Raw genomic sequence first — 22,341 nt, 5'->3', positions numbered from 1 at the left:
TTTCCTTTTCCTCTCCGGTATCGTCGAGTTGCCAAAGCAGCTGTCAGTTAAGTCTGCAGGCTTTCATCTTTCCTGCTCGATGAGTAGAGCAACGTCTTCCGTCTTTATTGTTAATATCTTGTCAGTCTGTACGGTCCGCGAGGACGACTTAAATACTGTATCTTCACAGGCTAGCATTTGCCCCGCATTTAATTACAGTTAACAGCTAAATACGCCTCCGTGCTTTATTCACCCCCTCAAATAATGCTTGAGTCCAATTTAATTAGTCATATGCCTTTTAATTAACTAACTATGATCTGATACTGTAATTTCACACTGGTGTATGGAATATAGACTTAAACACAGAGACAGCCGTGCGCTCATTAGGAACCCTTTTTTGTTGCAATTGTGTTGGCATTTCGGTGTGTTCTCTGTGTTTACGCGCTGACTGTTAGCCACTGAACCGTCACTAAGACGACGTTCCTGTTTGCGCTCGGCCCATTATTGTTACTGCAAGATAAAGATGCTAATTAAGGACAATCATACAGTGAGTAGCGACAATTACTGTTGGTAAATGATCATTTGTTCCTTTTAGGAACGCGCACGGTTGCACAAAGACACTGCTGATTCTCTCTGGAATGAACCCGGGGCGTTTCAAGTAGACCAAACCGTGGAGGTGTGAATATACCCTGAGCATGTTTTTTTTAATTTTTTTTTAAATCACAAAAAAAACAGTCAAACAGGGGTGTGGAGACTTTTTATATCCGCTCTAGATGGTTTTCCATTTACTTAGGCATAATCAACATTGACTTTAGAGATAATACCATTGTCAAATGAAGACATCAGGAGATTTTAGATGGCTGCAACAAATAAGGGCAGCACGGTGACTTAGCGGTTAGCATGTCGATGTCACAGTTCTGATGTTCTGGGTTCAAATCTCAACCAGTTTGCATTTTCTCCCGGTGTTAGCTAATTGTGAGCCATTGGGGATTCTCAAAATGTTGTCAATGTTGTGGTGTGAACAAAGCTTTTCAAAAGACAAACTCAAGAACAAATTATAAAAGGTAAACAGCTAGCTAGATAGATTAACGGTGACGTAAATCTTACATTGTGTTCTGGTCTAATACATTTGTTAAGTAACCATTGCTAAGTTGTATTAATATAGACCTTTCTAACCTTGAAACCGTAACATAAAAATGAAAGCACTACAGCTGAAAAGCCATTTGTTCCAAGCACGGAAGGTTGGAAATCTTGTAAAATTAATTATGAACCAATGGTTTAACAATGAAAGCAACCGCCAATGCCTTTCATCAAGTGAGCACACTTTGCAATAATTACAATGCAAACAACACTTGATGCTTACACACACACACACACACACACACACACACACACACACACACACACACACACACACACACACACACACACACACACACACACACACGCACACGCACACACAAGACCGCACAAGCCGCTGCTGGCATTTCCTTAACAGTCGCACCTGCTCATTTGTCTCTGCTGCTGTTGTGCTTAAACTATGTATCCATTTTATGTAGCGCTTGTACTCATGAATTTTAAAAAAAAGTTGTTGAAATACTGTAGATCGGTCCGTTTTTTGATCAGATTATTGATCAGTTATTGTTTTTTTTTCTTCTTTTTTAATTCGCTGGTGATAGCCTCTGAACTCCTGATCGTGTAAAGCCTAATTTTAATAATACTTTGGCAAGTCCGAATTTAAAATTGTGCACCTTAATCATAACACGCTGAGGTCTACTTGGAGGGATGCAGCATAGTTAAGAGCAAGAAGAAGAAGAAACAGAGAAGGTCCCCAATTTACTTGTGCTAATTCCAATCATCGCGTGGTTCCCACAGAGCAAAGAGAACATATGACTGTGAGGAATGTCAAATGTTATAAGCGTTTGCATTTCTGCTCTGCGTGTGTTAAGGTAACAGCTGCTTGAAGGTTTAGAATCATTGCAATGTCGACGGTGAATTCCATTCGCCCCTCTATGTAGTTTTGCATTACATATTAACATTATGCGAGCAGCTTTTTTAAATGGTTAGGTTGAACCTTTTGCTGTTTAAATATAGAAAGTTTATTCTTGTTTTACGCCTGTTCAAGAGTAAACATTACATGCGAATGACAAACAAAGAGCGAGACGCATCGCATCTTATTTGGAGAACTGCGTGAGCCGTTTTTTTTTTTTTTTTTGACAGTGGGAGAATTAAAGTATTAGCGGTTTTGTGGTGCGTTTTGCGCCCGTTGACGGCAAGGAAAAATGGCTGCCTTTGGCACCTGCAGACACCATCAGAGAGGCAACAAATGGAAGCATTGATTCGCTTAGTTGCTTATTTACACCCAGGAAGGAGAAGAAGAAACAAATTCCCTTGTCGCGCCTTTGTTTCAGCATCACGCGACACAACAGGATGGATGAGAAGCGAGGTGAGGGGGGGGGGGGGGCGGCACACACACACACACACACGTTACATGTGGATTAATCTCCACTGGGCGTCATCACAGATGCCATTAGACGTAGCAGAAGGCGAGAATCGTGCAGGAAAACGAAAGGCTGCCGTCTAAATAATTTATTCCAAAGCTCATCTTGTCTCACACCACGGGGGGATTTCTGCTTTCAATTTGCCCCGCGTTTTCTTTCCTCGCTGTACTCGAACGGCGGCAACGGATTTGTTGTGATTGGCACGCGGAAGGTCAGCGTTAGCGAGCTAGCGTTGACAGCGTCCTCAGCGGGCTGGTGCGCGGGTCTATCAGCACGCTAGGATGGCGTTGCATATCTGTGTGTACGTGAATGTGTGTGTGTGTGTGTGTATGTATGTGTGTGTGGGGGGGGGGGGGGTCTTTGTTTACTCGAGTGTGTGCTGGCTGACGCTGGAGAATAGGCCTACGGAGCGTAGAGACAGCGGTGTGTGTCGGAGCTTATTAGGCATCTTTCCAAGGACACGGGAGGCATCAGACGTTACAGAGGACGCAAAGAAAGAAGAAAAAAAAACATGATTGCTAATCATAGTTGGAGGATGTTAGGAGTGCATTGGGTTGAGGAGGAATACCAAACAAGAGGAAGGGTGGATGAAGTCAGGACTGGTATGCGTGTCCTCACGGTGTATGTCACAGGGGGACAAAGTAGGGTACAGGACAGTGAGGCAGCAGGTCATCGGTCAACTGGTAAGATTGCATTAAGAGCTGAAAAGCTCTGGACAGTCATATAATGTCACTGCAGGTGACAAAGCCTTGGCGGAGGTTCGCGCTCTCGTTAATTTCCGAAATGTCCTCGCCGACAAGCGTGGCGCCGGCAGCCCTTTGCACCCGCGCACACGGAGGGGAAACTCGGCACCAGCATGACTCAGCACGGAGGAATGCGTCGATGGTTATGTCTGTCGCTCTCCCTCCCTCCTGAAGTGGGCAGGTCTCTTCGCACTCAGTAATTATCAAGGTTATTTTCTCCAGAAGGCCAAATCCCTGTTTATGGGCAGGAGCGTGTGTCACTGGGGCCCCGGCTGCGGACGAGCCTCGTTGGCTTTGCGTTTGCCAGATTGCGCCGTTGCCCCGCTTGAAAAATATTTTCGCTCCCTGCGCGGCGGTCTCGGGCATAATTGTGCTTTGCAAAACCGCCCGAAACAAAAGCTTGGCGCATGGCGAGGAGAAAAGTTAATATTCAAGCACGCCGCGCCATAAAAACGTGCCCTTAAATAAACATAGCATGGACTCGATTGGGAAGCGCCATTTATTTATCGCAGACGTGAGGATAAAGGGTTCAACTTTTACGACTTGAGTTCAACGGTGTTGTAAAAACATTTAATAGTTTTCTACTGTTATTGGTTCAATTCAATCTCTTTACCAGAGCCAGACCCTCTGGAGAATTGCAACCTGGGTTTGCTGAGCACATTTCCTTCTGGCAAGCATCGCAGGAGGAAGTGCAACTATGAAGGGTCAGTGGTTAACAAGGCGTGTTTAAAAAAAATAAATAAATAAAAAAAAGGCCCAAGAAAAAGTGAAGCAATAAGCTAAGGTATTGTAGCCGTTAATTGGAGGCAAACAGAAGGCAACTTTGTCTCCTGAACGCCAGACAGAGGAGACTTGTCCTCCTGTTACAGAGCAAACAAAAGCCCGGAGCGAACTTGACTTGAGCACTAAAGTAAATTTGCATGAAACAAACTGTTGGCCGGGGTCAGCGGTGCAAACATTGCACACGCACGCACAGACAAACACGAATGGCTTGCGCCCTTCATAAAGGCGGCTTCCTTTGCGTTTCATCGCACGGGCCGGTCTTTGTTAGTGTGCGGAAATGCCTCCAGAGGGAATGAAAATACTGGCAAGTCCCTGCAACTCATTCTGGAGAAAGAGCGAAAGGAGAGAGAGAGAGAGAGAGAGAGAGAGAGAGAGAGAGAGAGAGAGAGAGAGAGAGAGAGAGATGCAACTCCTGCAGCTGCAAGTTCTCACACACACACACACACACAGATCCGTATGCCAAGTGGCCGTGTAGGTGGAGTGCTCAGGTTACGTACAGAGATAACCGTGTTAACCCAAAGAACATAAACACGGGTGTGTGGTTACAAGGCTGTCAGGGGAAACCAACGCTGGCAGCTCACAATCTAAAGTTGGACTAATGTTGCCATGGTTGCCACTAAATTACAGACGGCGTTTCTGTGCACGCCACTACTGCTACACACTTTTGTTTTTTTGTTTTTTGGGAAATACACTCCGGGTTGCCGTGGATGTGCGAATGTGTGTGTGTGTGTGTGTGTGTGCGTGTGTTTGGGAGATTCCCTTGAAGCAAATGTCATGGAAGGTATAAAGTGAATTGGAAACGGAAGTAGATCAAATTATCCAATCATTATGCAAAAAGTATTTTACGAGACACCTTTCTCCCTCTCATGAATGGGCATAATCTATTTTTTTTTTAATTATCTACAAAGAATGATGTGCTGTAAAGTGTCTAGCCTGCTGACTAAATGGGTTGCATGAGAAATTGAAATATTCATCAACCACATAATGTATGTACAGGCGGGGTATGTTTTGCATCGCTTCGTTTACTGCTCTAACAGGTTTCTGAAACAAACAAACAAACAAAAAAGAGTATCCAACAAACACACAACAATGACTCGGGGATCTTCGACACTGGTTAGACGGGTTGCCGCAGAAATGGTATCAGCCACCACCTCCATATTGACAACTTGGGCTTCCTTGGCATTGGTTCGTTAGCTGCCTGAATGGGTTGCTGCCATAACTGGAAAATCCGCCAGGCACACAATGCGGGTACGACTTGGGGATCTTTGGCATTTGCCACTTTGCAACCTAAATGGGTTGCTGTAGAATTCAGAACCACATTTTCACAAATTCGTCGCTGATGATGTAATGGTACACACGGCGGATGTGTGTGCGGGATCCGTTTCGCCTCACCGACGGTGTGCATGTGGGTGTCAATGGTCGTTTGTCTCTATGTGAGCCATGCGACTGACCGGCGACCAGTTCAGGGTGGAGCCTGCTGGGATAGGATCCAGCAACTCCTTGCGACCCCGTTCAGGATTAGCGGTGTTGAAAATGGACGGGTCCCAAAACATGTCGGTGAAATTTTAATACGCAACCACATCTTTGGAATCTTTGGCACTGGCTAGTTTGCTGCCTAAACGGGTTGCAGTGCAGCCACGCCGAAGAGTGAGCCTCGGGTGTTAAACATCACACCCTTTAATTGCCTTTCCAGCATGAAAGCAGTGATATTAGTTGCATTGACGCAAAACTGCCGGGTCGACGTCATCCCCCTCAGTGCCGTTGATAAGGCGGGAAATGCCGACTCTTAAAACAACCGCAAAGCGGTCCTGTGACTGATTTTGATTCCCACTGAAGGAGATTTCTTCAAAAGCCAATGTCGTTAGCTCTTTGGATCGCGGCATCTGCTCCTCACGCATGCTCTTACTCTTTTTAAACATTCCATTACCTCACACTGTGACCATCTTGGCCACAAGCACATGTTTGTGATCTAGGCGACGGCTCTCCAGAAACAGACGATTGCAATCCAACAGTCGATGGCAGGAAGACACTTCAGGCAAAAATGGATTACGCGAGTGCAAAAGAGACACGGTAACATTTGGACAGATTGTGCTAATCTTTTACTCCTTTAATTTTCTACACAATAAGTGCGCTGCCCGGCTAATTCAAACATTGTACAACGATAAAATAAATGAAAGCTCCAAGCCGGCGTGCGAGCTTTCTGATCAACCGCTGCCAAGTTGCACACGGTCTCCCTGAGCCACCCACGCCGACTTTGTGAGTTGACCCGGGAAATGTAAAACACTAAGCTTTCTTTTACCTTCATATTTCATGTCGTTTGTACCTCATTCTACACCCATCCGACAGACTCATCCACCTACCACTGAGTCGTTGAGTGTAAATACCAAATTCTGCTTGCCTTACAATCTATGTCACAAGAACCATCGTGCGAACGACTTCGAGACCTCAAACAGTGGGTGGGGGCGTACCTTTACGAAACAGCTGATGGGTGGCTGAGTCTAGAGTAAGTTATTTGTTCGAGAACATCCTTAAATAAAGGTGAAACGAAATAAAATGAAACTGAACATAAAAATTGAGTATTGGGAAAGTTCCATCGATCCCCCAAAAGAAACATGGCTATACACAACATGGTGGAGTGACCAAATCATGTTAGAATGCTTGTTATTGAGATAGATGAAATCTCCATATGCGTTTAAATGTAATGTCACAAAGGGAATTCCTTTACAGCGCATGTTAAGTCTCCACGATAGCGTTCGTCTGCTTTGGCACTGCTGATTTGGTAAATTATTTATACTATTTAATGTATGCGATTGAACATTAGCATCTATGAGCTAAGCTAGCTCCTGCCTGTCTTTTCCTTTGTTGGAATATTTGAGGGACGGACGGCCACAAAGCTGAGGAAACGTGGCGAGTAGAAATTGAGTCACTCGGTGCGACGGACACACCAAGCTAGAACAACAACAAGCATTTGACCAAAACCCCATGACAGTTTATATCCTATTTGATATCAAAAATCATCTTAAAGGTGACCAAACAGCATCTGACTAGAGCGGATTGGGATGATGAAAGCAACAGTGCAGAGCTGCGTTCAAGACAGCTGCTCGAGTTTCTCTCCCTGTCACTGTCACACACACACACACACACACACACACACACACACACACACACACACACACACACACACACACACGCACGCACACACAGCCAAACGCAAACACACGGGCCCATGCACAAACACACACTGCCGATCTTCGTTTTAGCCAGTGACAGCAGGCACCCAGCGATGACACGAGGAGCGTCTCTGGCAGGCGGCACTAAACAGAAATATCTGCTCTGACAGTCGCTCGTCCACATCCACCACGTGCACGCAGCTGTCACTGAACTCGCCACTCTTCTTTCCAACCTTCCCTTTTAGTCTTTCCTTTTAAGCAGTAGGCAGTGTGGACAAAAGGTACTTTTGGGCCTGTCGCTTTCACCCCGTGAGTAAATTCTTCATCGGGTCTGTATATTTTCCAGACAACTTGGGAAAGGTCTGTTTGTGTTCTGTAACTGGAAGAGTTTAACGTGGAAGAATCTGAACTCCATCCCATCAAACAATGTAAAAGCTTGTTGAAAGTTAAAGTTAGTTACTGTATATGAAGGCCACATATCCCAACACTTTTGTCCAATAAAAAGACTTTTATCATACGGCGACACTCGCCTCTATTTTAGAATGTTAGGGCCTTTTCTAATTATATATGTTATGGAAACACCAAGCATCACGTGGTAAAGAGACACGTTTAATTTAAGAGGAGACTGAGGAGAGCAAGGGGAAAAAAAAATCCTCTGTGGAGAAGTTTAGCTAATTGCATGTGTGTTTCTTGTTAGCATTTCTAGTTGTACTTGTCATATTCCATGTGGTAAGGAGCGGGGTTTCCACATTTTTCATTAAGAGTTAGTTCATTTTATTATTTTTACTTTTTTTTGCTTGTTTTTAGTTTTAGTTTTTAGAGAAAGTTTGTTTAAGGATTTGTTTAACCCTTTCGGGGACAGCAGTTACTACAGTGGATAGCTTACAATACTATCAGGTTACAGGGTGCGTGAAAGGTTTTAATATATGGACTATTTGTCGAGTGCGAGATAAAAAAGGGTCACTTGGTATTGTGTTAATCAAATAAAATAAGATAAACTGCAATTTTCCAATGATTTTTTTTACCTTCCTTCTACCGTAAATATATAGATTGAAATAAATACATTTCGAATTAACCCCGAAAGCTCACGTATGATATTCATCACCAACGACAAAAACGAAGGACATTTTCACTTTTAGAATTGTAGTTGGTTTGTTGGTTTTACAAACATAAAAAAATCACTTTCATTTTTATTTCATAAACAATTTTTTCCCCAATTTTAGTTAGTTTTAGTTGTAATTATTTTGCGAGTTTCCGTTAACTATAATAACCTTGGTAAGTAAATGTTAAGGACACCAATTTTAGTTTTCCTTTCTGAATTCTGACTGTAATTTCCCCATTGCGGGACAAATAAAGGATATCTTAAATCTTTATTCGAGAGAAGAGAGCAAGAAAATGGCCAATGGCAGCAAGGTGGAAACTGGACAAAAAGCGGCAGCATAAAGAGGTAAGGCACAGCAACAAGTGAAGCTAACTTAGCTTAGCTAACCCTTAGAACCTTGACTGACCAGGTCCTAGAAGTAGTAACTTTTGCAAGTGGAATAAAACAGAGAGCAGGGCAGAGTCACGCATGGTGCGGTGGATTATACAAAATGGAGCCAAATCTACATTGAAGCTGTTGTGCTTGTCTGTATTTGGCTGCCGGCCAGCGAGTAGTGTATATGCCGAAGTATGAATCACGACGAATTGGGATGGAGGCCAACTGTTGAGCATGGAGCCAGCCCCCCCCCCCCCCACTTGACCAGCGTTGGCCTTACGCAGGCTTAGCTCCTTACCGCTTTCATTTGGCCGCACTTTTGTTGCCACTTTCTTTCTTCTCACGCGAAAATCTGCTCTTTGCTCACTCACACTTTCCCGCTCGCTATCCGCTTAGCGCTTTCTCCATCGCGGCAGCCACAGCCATTCTCAATTAGGAGGGTCAGGGAGAATAACTGGGGCTCCGGTATCTGAAGCTCGGAAGATCAGCGGCGGAAAGGAAACCACTGCTGTGAGGCGCCGGGCCGCGGAGTACGGTGTGTATGTGTGTGGGTGTGTGCGAGTGTGCGTATGGGAGCTTGTGTTTGCAGTGTAGAGCGAGTGTGCGGCGCATAAATCTGCTCTGCGTCAACAGGTTGTCAGTGAACTCTGACCTCTATATTTAAAGAGACTTGAAGACGGCTAAACTGCTAACGTTGTGACTGGCGCGATTTGCCACCGGAACGCAACGCATTTCCATTCAAGAGACACGGCAAGCTTTATTGTTATTATTTTTTCAAATATATATACAAATTATATGGATATAATTCACACACGCCCACACGGCCTTATCCGCTTTAATTGCTTTGTTTCGACGGTGCCCTACGAGTGGGAAAAGGAACAGCGGGTGGCACTTTACAAGACACATTTGCAGGTGTCACTTTTCAAAATGAGAAACAAGAACTGTGTGAAAATCCAAACACACACACACACACACACACACGTATACACAACAAGTTTAGACACACTATTCACGACTCAATATTCTACCACACTCGACAACTCAACTGTGAATAACCTGGAATGAATCTTTTTACATTTCTTTCTGTTGACTCCTGGAAAAATACGTCACATTTATATCTACCTGTACGACAGCGGCAAAGTACATCCATTCACAAGTGACTTGACCTGCATCTTTTTTTGAGATACCAGCTGCCGCCCAGTCGATTATCTGTCTTGAGTTTGCTGGCAAAAATTGGACGAAATGGAGACCGTGAACTTCAAAATGAGCAACAGATAGTGAACATTTCTTCTTCTTCAAAAAAAAAAAAGAGGCCACATGTTAGCAATATGGGCTGTTTACTACCATTTCTGGTTGATGTTGAAACATAAAACAAAGAGATTTACTCATCTATTTAACCAAAAAACGTAACTAGAAAGTCTGCTAGCTTCATGCTAACACGCAAGGCAAAACTAGCATCAATGTTTCAGTAGCTAAATTTTTTAAGCAACGTATATTGGAAGAAAAAAGTTGATAGGTAAAATAACAATAAGTACAGATGTATTCTTTATGCTCGGGGAAAAACTATTACTGCAGTTTATTGATTGACTGAGTTGGAAAACTCTTCTGTGTGTATTATGTATGTTTTCTTTCTGATCTAAATGATAATTCATCGGCATGTGAGACTGTAGCATTGTCGCGCCAACAACTGCCAAGCATAATTTACTCACTGTCAGATTTTCTTTCCCTTTAGTATCAGTGGCTGGTCTCAGCAGCTTCCACGAGTAGGCAATACCTTAAAAAATTAATAAATAAAGACCGATACCGATACCTGGTATTGGTATTGAAAATTGGTTTGTGATTTGTGAAATGCAATCACATGGGCCTCCACTCAGATGACAGGCACTGGTAGCCAACGTCACTCGCCACACGCGTCAGAAAATAAGCTCATCGAAAACAATTTGCACCTCTCGGGAGTGGCGGGCGTCTCGTCGAGTCTCACATCTGTTTGTGGAGCAGCGCGGAGAGTCCTGAATAGCGAGCTCTCCTAATTCATTGCGAGAAAGAGCAATCAAGCTTGCTTTCCGTCAAGCCATTGTGACGCCGGCGCTGGCTGCGCACGTGCTTGATAATCTATGCAAATAGGCCACAGATGGACAAGGATGCATCTAATAGAAGAGCATATGGGCTGCGCTTTTTGAGAAACAATAATTCCTACGTCTCGCCGCGTTCTCTCGTGTCTGTCGGCGTTATAAGCGACTGCGCTTGTGGAATTATTCAAACGAGGGCAGCGCGTTTTCTTTGTTTACGGCCTTGAATGGCGCATCGGAAACGGAGCATTCACAACCGCCGTTTCTCGCCCGACTGCTACAAGTAACAACACACCCTTCCCTCCCCCCCAAGCTCTCTCACTCGTGCTCTGTGAAATCCCCAGCCGCAGTTTGGAAGAACGTCCCGAAACCATTAATGAGTGTGTGGCGTGGCGTGTTGTGATGCACGGCTGCGTATTGCGGCCATTCATCAGGGCCGCCAGACACTTGACAGGCGGACAGCCAACAGGTTGTGTAATCGTATAACACAAACACGTCAGGCCTGCCGCCACTCTGTGTCCCATTCAGGCCTCTAATGTTGTTTTCCTGCAAGTAATTGATGACGCCAGACAGAATGCCGGTGATGGATGACATCACAGAGTTGCCCCCGCCACAGCCTTGCAATGATGCCGGGGTGAGATTCTGATTACTGTGAAACCTTTTAGGTTGAACGCCATCCGGTTGATTGCAGATTTCTTCGCATTTGCAAATAATTTTTCCCATAGGAAATACAGTCATGGAAATAGAAATAATCCGCTTCAGGATCAAACTGTCACCATCATAATATTTGGATGATCTGTACTGGTAGTGTTGAAGACTTGAAGGCATAATGAGAACTGCATTTTTTTTTCTCATCTGAAGCTATCATGAATTTTGGCTTGCAAAAAAGTAAAAATAATAATAAGTTGTCTTGGTGATAAATGTCATGATCTGGCAACGGCAGCACCATTGTCGTCTCTGAGTGAGCCATTTCAACTAATTTTATCCATTTTGTTTGGAACTTGCATGATTATAGTGTTTCAAAGAATGAAATTTAGTGTTAATGTTTTTTTTTTATGTTTCAAATGTTCTTGTTTTTTACCCCCCCCAAAAACATCGATTGAATAATCGTGATTTCACGAATTACCAAAGTAATCACTCTAGATATATACATTTTTTCATAATCAAGCAGCCCTAATGATAACCCTCGTTTTGTTTGGAATAAAAGGTTATTCCAAGATACCTTTGTGTGTTCAGTGATGTTTATTTCCAACGTTCTACTCTTGAGGCTGCTTGTGCCCCCTTTAATTTGGGTGCCTTGTGTAAGGATCGCCTCATCAATAAATAACATTGGCATCCAAAAGTGTGTTGAGTGGAACGAGACAAATCCGCAACAACACCCTCTCGACTTGCAGGCGACAAAAAGCGCGCATTGAAAATACCTGCTGACGCCGAGGAATGTTCCAACTCCCGTGCAGCATGAGCGGGGGTAAAAGGTGTCCCCGAGGCAAGAGTTAGACATTGTTCTCCACGGCAAATATCCTCACACAACCTGCTCAACTCTGTCTGTCTCTTAAGCTGGAGAAGAGAATACAATGTTCCCTCTCATCCTCCCACTCGCATCGTTTTCTACCTCTGTGAGGCGGCCAGCTTGTGTTTGTGAGAAACGCGCTGCGAGACGACGATAACCACAATGACTATCACAGCTAGGGTAAAAATACACCTCCTAGCATCCAAGTCATCTTAGCTTTAGAGCCCCGAGGCAGATTTCCTTGAATTTTGCCTAATTCTATCATTGATACAGATATGTGGAAGACCATTCGCTTACCTGGGAAAAATAAAGCATGAGGAGAAACTGATGCAAGAGGATGCAGGCTGAGCTGACTCTCAGAGGGCTTTGATATTCTTTTCTTCCACAGTAAACAAAAAAATATTGGAACCCCGGTAAACAAAGAAATATTGGAAAAGCTCAAGACACTTAAAATGACGAAACTACAGTCCTAGATACCCTAGCTAGCTCCTAAAAACATGCTTTAATATTTTATTCAAAGTGAATAATATTAACTACATCTAGCACACCAGAGAGAATTGTTGTTAACAACCCTGCAAAATTTTAATGGTTTAAAAGAAAAAATATCACCAAGTGTATAACATGAGGCTTGGGTGAACGTGTGACACCATGCCCAACTGAAAAATGAATGCTACTTAGGCTAGCATCTTTTTTATGTCTACATACATTACATACATTGATAAATAGATTTACTTTAAGCCTGAAAATATCCCACCGGATCATTACAGGGCTTTCCAAGCAGCGACAAGAGGCGCTAGCCACCAGCTAGCCTAGCTAGCACACTTCGAAATAATAATGTAACTGGGAATTGTGCCAAGTAACCGCAGACTCACCCCTTAAATCTTAATTTTTCATCTTACCGAGACATTTTGGACAATTAAATCTTAATTTTTCATTTTACCGAGACATTTTGGACAATTGTACACTTCTACCTTTGTGATAGTTAAAGGCCCTTCCCTGAACCCTATCAAACACCCTCAGGATGAACTACAACAAGAGAGAAACATTTCATATGAATATTTCAACTGATAATGTTTTTGTCCAATTTTGGCTGAATGTTTGGAGCCAGTGTCATATCAAGCAAGAATAACCCAGCCCAGAGAAGTTGGATCTGAGCATGGACGCGGTTCAATTCATCATCCATGACTCACGCTTGGCTTCTTTTCATGGCAAACAAATAGAAACTTTACACCCCTCCTAGAACTCCGCACAAATTTGTCAATTGCTTCAAGATGCAATTTATCAACAACCATTTCCACAAAAATTATGACTTAATGGATTATCTTCTTTTTGTCATTCATATCATGTCATCCTTGCCACAATGTCACGTTGACACCCTCCCACCTATGTCAAAGTGATCGACAAACGCGGCGGAAAGTCACCCTTTGGACCTCTCTAAATCGTCCGCTACTCAACAGCCCCTCGACAAGGTTGCGTCCTTGTTTTCGAGAACCCTGCATGTTAAATCGCCGACCGTGTTGAAACGTCCAAAGTGATTTATTTACCGAAAAGGCGTCGCATTCTACCATCGTGCGACACACAAACACGCGGGCTCTCCTCGGCCGCCTCACAACGGCCGCAGTGTTTGCGTGTCAGCAGTGGGTGCTAACATTAAAAAAAAACACACACACACACACACACACACACATCCAAATAAAGCTACAGGGGAGGAGGTACTCTACAAACGGCAACAGTCTGTAACATGTTTGCGGCCATGATCGGCCCTTTCTAAACAAATTAATCCTGCTGCGCTCCACATTACTCATCCCGAGCAAGCTGTCTGGACCGATTCTGCTTCAGTTGCACACTTGCTTGATGGTGCGAAATGTTATGACGGGCAAAGGGGTCAAAGAATTTTGCGAATATAGAGCGACAGTAACAACAAAAAAAAAAAGATGTTGTCTCCCCGCACTTTCATGAGTGTGTCACATTCTGTGGGCTGAGTCGCTCTCTTCATTGCGCCGGGTTTTCAAGTCGCATTGTGTGTGTGTGTGTGTTAAACCAGCCGCTTTCTATGCTCTGACGTCCGTGTGCTAATCGCTTTGGCTGATCCCCGCTAGTGGCGCATGTGTGTAGGTACTGTGTGTGCGTCTGGCTGTATGTGCAAAAGCATCAACGCCTGTGTGCGTGCGTGCTCGTGTATGAGACAGATGTTTCCCGTGTGGTGGTATTGCTCACCACACACACACACACACACACCAAGGAGGATTAACCGGCTCTTTTACTTATTTATTTGCTGCCTGAATCCCACCTACCCCTCGTGCCTCAATCCTCATCCTTAATCCCTAGTAGCAAACTAGACTGCAGGTGGGGCAAAAGTAATATGGCACGATACGACGGGGAACTTTCGGAAATAACTCCGGTGCAGACCGGTAAGGACATTTGTACACGCAGCAGCAACGAGAAATAATCCACAATCAAATAAACTCCATGTTATGCTCAAAGACGGCGAGCACGCAAACAGTGTCGAGGTGTCGTACAATTACTGCAATGTGATTAACATTCCTTCGTGGTTATTCACGATTGCGACAACCTTGAGCAACAGAAATAAAGACAGGAAATAGAAATAATCGAGGGAGCCCTTGCTTATCTCCTCTCCTTAACTTTAGTGAGTGAACCGTCCTCCTATGCCTCATGCAGGTGCTTTGATGAGCTTGCGCGATATGACATTTTTGCAAAGTCTGCAGTGTCTTCAAACTATGTAACGGTGATAACTTTAAAATGCATCCAAATTTTACTTCACCTTATCTGTGTGCACGCATGCTGTTTTAACAGGGGAAAAAAAGGAGATGAATCGGCTCCCAATCAGGAGCCAACTCCTTTCGGTCACTTCAATTATTCTGAGTCAACACAAACACAAGCAGTCCGCGTTCATGGTTACAGAGATCAAATTATATTTACTGTTGAGAAACTGAAATCCTGAGCATTTGGACAATTTTAAATGAAAAATAACGTCTGATTAATTTGAAAATGGATTTGTTGTTGATTAATCGCTGCACATCAAATATTAGTAAATGAATACGATCACTCCTGACGCTGCCAATTGACAAAATTGAAATGAGCAAAAATAATCCTGAAAGTCCGTCCACGAGACCTGCAGTTTTCCCTTGACACATTTCCTCATCGTGTGACTTACGGTTGTATTATTTTCAGTTCACATGAATGCATCATGAGTCAGGTCAATACAGGCGACATCACCACTACTTTGTGCAAAAGAAACAGAAAGACTACAAAACAATCTAACAGAGCCAAACAAGGCGCATTGTACGGTAGGTGCATATGATTCATGTGATTCCCCCTCTCTAAAGTTATTCATGTTAACCGCCACCGAGCACAATAGAAATAAACAAGTATAAATCATGCACCAATCAGGAAAGTTCCAGTAATGCGATTTTGCAAAATAAAGTGGCCAAGACAGGAGAGCGAGTATTGAATTCAATTTTTTTTTTTTACAGGCCTCGATCACAAAAGGGCTTCAATAATATGGGCGTTGTTTAATTCTGCAGCCAGCTATGTGGTTACCTAATGAAGTATATCATCAGTTAATACTCTTCCCCCGTTCAACAGTTTGGATTTATCCACTCAAGAATGGCAAAAATGTGGCATTTTTCGAGGAATAGGCGTCTGTGGCGCATTTCTCCTTGTGTGTACACTGTGCTGACACAGGCCACTGGCTTCTCGGCTGGGATTGACTGGCTGGCTTTTTTTTTTCCCCCCTCTCTCTCTCTTTTTTTTTTTTTTTTTTTGGCCAGAGCCAAACAGGATCCTGCACAGCTCCTCATAAACAGCAGCTGCTCAGTCCCTCCCCGGCTGGCAGCCCAGGAGGGTCCAATCAAAAGCAGCCACATTGCTCCCTCACTTTGCCTTTGCGTGCCAACTCTGCTCAGAGAGTTAGAGGGGGGGAAGAAGAAGGCAGGAAAAAAACCCAAAACAAAACAGTCAAGACGAAAGACAGAGCAAGAAAGAGGGGGGAGGCAAAAAAAAAAAAAAGTGTGCACAATCCCTGCCTGTATAAGAATCTTGAGTGATCTCTGACCTTGTCGGTGCTGCCGCTGCACCCTCCCTGCCCGGACCCCTCATGTATTCCTCGCGTGGTCCCTCGCTGACCCCTCCTCAAGCGGCCGATCTGAAGGAGAAAAAAATGCCGTTGAATGGGAAGCCCGCTTCAGACAAGAGAACAAAAAAATAAAAAATGAAAAAAAGCGGCACGCCGTTGAAAAATGTATGCCTCGGGAAGCCATCAGGGATTTGCCTATATGGACCCGCATTTGCTCTCGGCCTCACAATGACATGGATGTACTGTACATATAGTGTACGTACTGTATATAGCAGTCAAGTCGCTCCCTCCCTCCCTCCCTCTCTGCCTGCACAGAGGAACAATGCCCTTCCTAAAGGTTATCGGCAGCCTTGGTCAACCTCATCCCGAGTCCATTACACACCAAATTCAGCGCCTCAGTACGGCGCTTAGCCTCTCCTTGCTGCTCCTTTTACAGGCTGATACGGCATCTGTTACAACAGGCATCATGCAAATGACTTAATTCAATCACCACACAAGCATGAATATGAGCGCATATCATTAGAAGGACAAGACGGATATGGCGCACCCCACCGTTTGGCGACTTTCCCGTTTGGACAATGATAGCGTTTTCATTTTGCAGATCCGCTCTCAATGGATGATTAGGTTGAGTTTGCCGACGTGCAAAAAGGAACACGGTGAAATCCGTACGCAAGTGTTGCAGCAAAAGATGATGGTTTCAAATATAGGTCTGAAAAGGCAATTCGGTTATTAACCCTTTCATGTACCAATAATGATAACCTGTAATCCAATAACATGGTAAACTGTCCATTGAAGTGACCGCTGTGGCTGAGAGGGTTCAAGAAGGGTTTCGGGACAGGGGTCAGGTTTCAAGCCGCGGGCGCCGTTAGAAAGTAGGGTTTCAGTACAGGGTTGAGTTCCAAACTCGGGTTGGCAGTCAGAGTTCAATTTTTTTTTTTTTAATATGGATTTAAGACTGGGTTAGGGCTTCTAGCAAAGCTAAGGTTTCAAAGTAGAATTTTAGGCTTGAATTGGCATTTCAAATGGAGTTATCAAAATGAATTGATTAGTCAACAATTATTTTCACAATGGTGTCATCCTTTCAAGCCATTGTTCCACCTAAAATTGTTCAAATCCTCCGATTTCCGCCTCTCAACAGCAACTATTTCTGCCGTCCTTCAAAAAGGCAGACTGATTATCTGTTTAATCAAAATTTGATATTTGCAAACATCTGCTTTTACTTTGGAAAACAATGACCCATGCAGTAAAAGAATCCCTTTCAAAAAGGTTGGTGGGTACAACATCAATCCCTCTCGTGTGAGACTGCTTCAACCTCTCGTGTGGCGTTGTTTCAAACCGTAGTTAGGGTTTCAAGACAAGCATTTGAAATGAGGCTACCAAAGCAGGAACAGGGTTTTCACGTTTGTGATTTGAGAGAAGGGCTTGGGCTTCCATCAGATAATTAAAGTTTCAAACCAGAGGGCCTCCAGGTCAGTGTTCGGATGTCAGTTTAGGGTTCAAAACATGAATTAGTTTAAAATTTGAATACGATTTAAAATTTGGGCTTCAAAACAAGATTAGGGTTTCAGAGTCAACTTTTAAAAGAGGGATGTTCAATACCTCTTGTTTTCAGACCAATCCCAGTATGAGTATTGGCTCGACTACTCGCTAACACTGACACTACGAGTACTTTCATTTCAATTTCAGTTCATCGGATGTCAATTAACACAATGATATATACTTTGTAATTCTAAACAAAGACCAGTCTGTCTTTCTGACGCTCATGTTGATTCACCCATGTGTCAAACGGCCACAGCATGGCACCAACTACTGGCAAGGAAGATTTACTTGGTGTCTGATTTGTTTTCTGTTGAAGGTATCGGTGGCCAGCATCGGCATCCTTTATCGGTATCCGATACCTTGGAATAAGGCCGGTTTTGGTTCTCACTCATCCCTACTTTTAATGTATTTAAACTTGTCCTATTGTTTCTTCCCAGCTCCATTGAAAGCAGACAGCGCTCTTGCTCGGGGTCAGCTCTCCTCATATACATCGACACGCTTTCCTGTTGAGTCCATCTTGGCGAGCGATGGGGTGGGGGGGCCTCAATGTGGGAGGAGGTTTGGCATTTGGAGCCCGTCCAAAAAGAAGAAAAGAGAAAGGGGGGGGGGGGGGGGCAATGGCATAAATGCACAGGGAGGCGAGCAGGTGTCACAGACAAATGTGATTTACAGGGCCTGTGTTCCATACAGTGCTGACACGTAAGCCTATTAGGCTGATATTACCCGCCTATAACATGCACCGCTGGACCCCCTTAAAAATGTGTGTACTGGAGCGAGGATTATAATAACACCCCCCCCCCCCCCCCGTTGAATTGGACAAACACCAAATGCTGAAAGGCATTAATTACAATCACCCGAGATGATTCGATTCAAGGTGCTAGCTATAGCATAAAAGCTTCCAGGTTGGTGGTTAGCTATCGGAAGAGCCGAGATGCGGCGACAAAGTAATGCAAACAGTTACACCTGCGGGGTTGTAACGCGGCGCCACACAGGCGCACGCAGAAAATTGCTAGCGCTTGAGCGCCGCTGGAAATACTCATAGGAATTGATGGTGATACAGTGGAAGCTTGATTTTTGTGATTAATCTGCTATAAAAAGCCCGACGATAAAAAAAAAAAAGAAGTGAATAGGATGAAACTAAAGCAATAGTTCCCACGGGAAATAAACATTAACAAGTTCCAAAATCTTCACAAAAACACATTTGGTAAAGAACCACACACGGCCATCAAACAGTCAACACTAGCCACCCGCTGAGTGATAAAAAAAAACAATCGCAGTTTGTTAGCGTGTCACGTTCTAATATGTTCTCAGTGCGGCGTGGTTTTCAAAGTTTCCTGCACCAAAGCTCCAAACCACAACAATTACTGGTTGTACTAAAACCTCACCAAGGATGTTGTGTTTTTTTGTTGAGGAGACACTTCGGGGAGCACGGGCAAAGCAAGACACCATAAAACTCAAGCATGCTTCCGGATAAAAGTGCTGATCTGGGACTGTTTTTTTTTCTTCTTCAATTTTATGAACACTTTTTTACGATTTTTGCTTTTTCAGGGGATAATGTATGAATATTAATGTCGGACCAAAGCGTCTTTGGTTTCTCTGCTCTACTGAGTGCCCTTCTCGTTATAATTGGGTAAGATGAGTTGAAGTCAAACACCGCAGTTCGCCAAATACAGGTCTCACTTGTCATAGATGCCCTGCCTCAATTATTCACATCTTCTCATTTTAAACCCATTTAAGTGTGGAGTCTTATTAACTGTCACTTGGATGTTGTTCATCCTGGTGTTGTATTCAAGATAAAGTTTGTATTCTAATTGTATTTTCAAAATGAATATGAACCCTTTCATGCACCCTGTAACCTGACAACATGAAATGCTGTCCACTGTCGTAACCGCTGTCTGAAAGGGTTTTAAAAAAATACAAAACTGTTTGACGAATATACAAATTGGCTCCATTCTATTTATGCTTGTTGGTGTGAATCCAAAACATAAAAAGACACAGTCGCACAGCCGTGATGTATACACCGCGTCGCTCTCGGACGAAACAAGGCCCGCTAAAGCCGACCTCATCTCCTTAAAGCGGGTGCGGCTGTCCCTTGGTGACTTAACACAACTACTCACCAATTGTTAAAGCAAAGCAGGGGTGGAGTGAAGGTAAAAAGAAACAAAACAAAAAAAACCAATGCCCCCCCCCCCCAACACCAGTCGATGATGTTAGGTGCAGGAGCCAGACACTGCAGCAAAAAGCAGAAGACGAAAGGCAAAAGTCCATCTCGGGCTGAGAGTGGTTGGTTAATATGTGTCATTGATTATCTCTATGCAAATAGAAGACCTCGACAAAGCAGAGTGTGATTTAAAACACGCCGGGGTCAGAAATTGATTGGCTGTGCGAGCCCGAGGAGCCGTTTCCCACTTGCCGGGATAAAACACTTGACTGAGAGTTTCAAGATTCTTATCAGGAGGAAATTTGTGGTGAAATAGCAGTTTACCAAAACAAATAGGCCCCTCCCCCTTCGCGCTGCCTCTCTCTGATATCATTGTCATCTCTTATTTCCTCCCCTCCAGTTAAATGCCATCAGTGAGAAACTGCATTTCATTCAAACAGGTCATTTTGTAATAGAAACAAAACAAAACAAAACAGAAAAAAAACAGAGCAAGCCATCGTTTGAAGGAGAGAAAATGAGGTCTCCGGCTTTCATGGGCTCCTGGGAGCAGCCTCGGGAGCCTGCCAGCACCCGCACGCACACACTGACGTAAGTCCGACGCCAATCTTGGAGCCAGATCGCACCAAAACAATATTTGTCTTGTTGGCCTGCCGCCTGTGTTCCCAGCTTTAAAGAGAAAGGAAAACACGCAACGCAAAGAGGTGGGGGCAACCCACACCGGGCGGCCTTGTCAGCGTGCGGGGGGGAAAAAAAACGTCGGCAGGTAATTACGACAACGCCGCGCTCCCTCGGCGGCGATGCGGTGATTCAGTTTCTGAGCACTTGGCCTTCCTAAAATCTCCCCGAGGACAACATCTGATATGATAACAAAGAGTTGTTTGGCGAGCAGCGCCGTATCCTCTCTACTCCAGATCTCGCTCTTAAGTCTCTTTACGATTGTCGGAAGATTTCGGGAGAGAAACGGCGTGACATAAAACAACCTCGCCCGGCGCCGCCACTTGTTGCTTTGCGCTCTCCTGCAATTCGATGACAGTGAGCCCTCGCTTTTCTGCATCAAAACTCTGACGTGAATAGCAAAAATGTGTACCGTATTTTCCGCACAAAAAGGCGCACGTAAAAGCCTTCAATTTTCTTAAAAGCTCACAGCGCGCCTTAAAATCCGATGCGCCTTGTGGATGGTCATTTCGGGTATATTTCGACCCCAAAATGCCTCCTTGCTCGAGACATGCTGACAACGCAGAGTTCAAACTTAAGGCGATCGTTTACGCAGTTGAAAACAGAAATAAGTAGCGGCAAGAGAGTTCAACGTTAACGAGTCAATGTTATAACTTGCTGTTGGTTAAGTGAACTGTGTCGCTGCTTTACTAAATAAGTTTTACTGACATCTGATCATTCTGCTGGGGTTTCCTCGGGTGTAGCGCCACCTAGTGGATGCATTGTAGATTGTGTCTCATAATGCGGTGCGCCCAGTGTATGAAAACAATTTACATATTAAATTATTCATATTAAAATAGGCCTTTTCATTCATTGAAGGTGCGCCTCATAATCCAGTGTGCTTTTTAGTGTGGAAAATATGGTGCGTAATGGACGCTCCGCTCAAAAATGTTTAGCTTTTTTTTTTTTTTAAATAAATCAAAAAATAATAGAAACTAACACCCTACAGTCATCTTACAGGTTTCTGTAACGTGAAAAATTATTCCACCGGGCTAAATCACTTAAAAACTATTTCCACCATTAACATCCCCAATAACCTGTACGACACGATTACTCATGAAAAGCTTATGAGAACATCTGAACTTTTGAGGGGGTGGGGGGGGGTGGGGGGGGGTGTTCAATCAGAGGCACTTTAAATAGGGTCGGGTGTGTGCAAAATCCCATTTGGTCATTTCTGTGTTTACCTAGCCATGAAACACAATATTCTGTGAACCTTGAAAGATCGGCCAGATTGCTCTGCATTGTCTGCCACTCAAGAGGTTCTCTTTTTTGTTTTGTTTTTTTAAATGGCTGCCATTGAAACAGTTAAAAATAGCTACTGTCATGCCTTCACAAGACCTCTGTCGTTTGCTAGTTTGAGCTTTTTGATGATCTGAGAAAAAAAACATGTCCACAGGCGGAGAACTCTCTGTAACTTCCAATAACAGCAAACACTTCGAAAAGGCGAGCTGTACCACTTCCACCACATACTTCCTGGACACAAATGACTACTTTACTGGCACTCTCTGAGGGTGTTACATAAAAAGCCCCAAAATGTGAAAATACATTCAAAATTTCATTTATTGATTTTCCAATCCGCTAATCCTCACAAGGATCGAG

The 22,341-nt window shown here is 43.9% G+C and overlaps 1 protein-coding gene across 2 annotated transcripts in view; it reads right to left on the bottom strand.

Moving 5' to 3' along the window:
• Nucleotides 1-22,341, bottom strand: part of zmiz1a (zinc finger, MIZ-type containing 1a) — a 118,751-nt gene that overhangs the window by 70,525 nt on the left and 25,885 nt on the right. For both annotated transcript variants that reach the window (XM_086121835.1, XM_086121836.1), the window contains exon 2: nt 16,308-16,397. The gene's annotated coding sequence lies outside the window, so the exon portion shown is untranslated. The remainder of the gene's footprint in view (nt 1-16,307; nt 16,398-22,341) is intronic.

The sequence above is a fragment of the Hippocampus guttulatus genome, chromosome 10 (genome assembly GCF_054856545.1).
Source record: "Hippocampus guttulatus isolate MCC_2025c chromosome 10, RoL_Hgut_1.0, whole genome shotgun sequence".
Classification (NCBI taxonomy): Eukaryota; Metazoa; Chordata; class Actinopteri; order Syngnathiformes; family Syngnathidae; genus Hippocampus; species Hippocampus guttulatus.
Note: the sequence above shows the minus strand (reverse complement) of the source record. Positions and strands in the feature narration are given on the sequence as shown.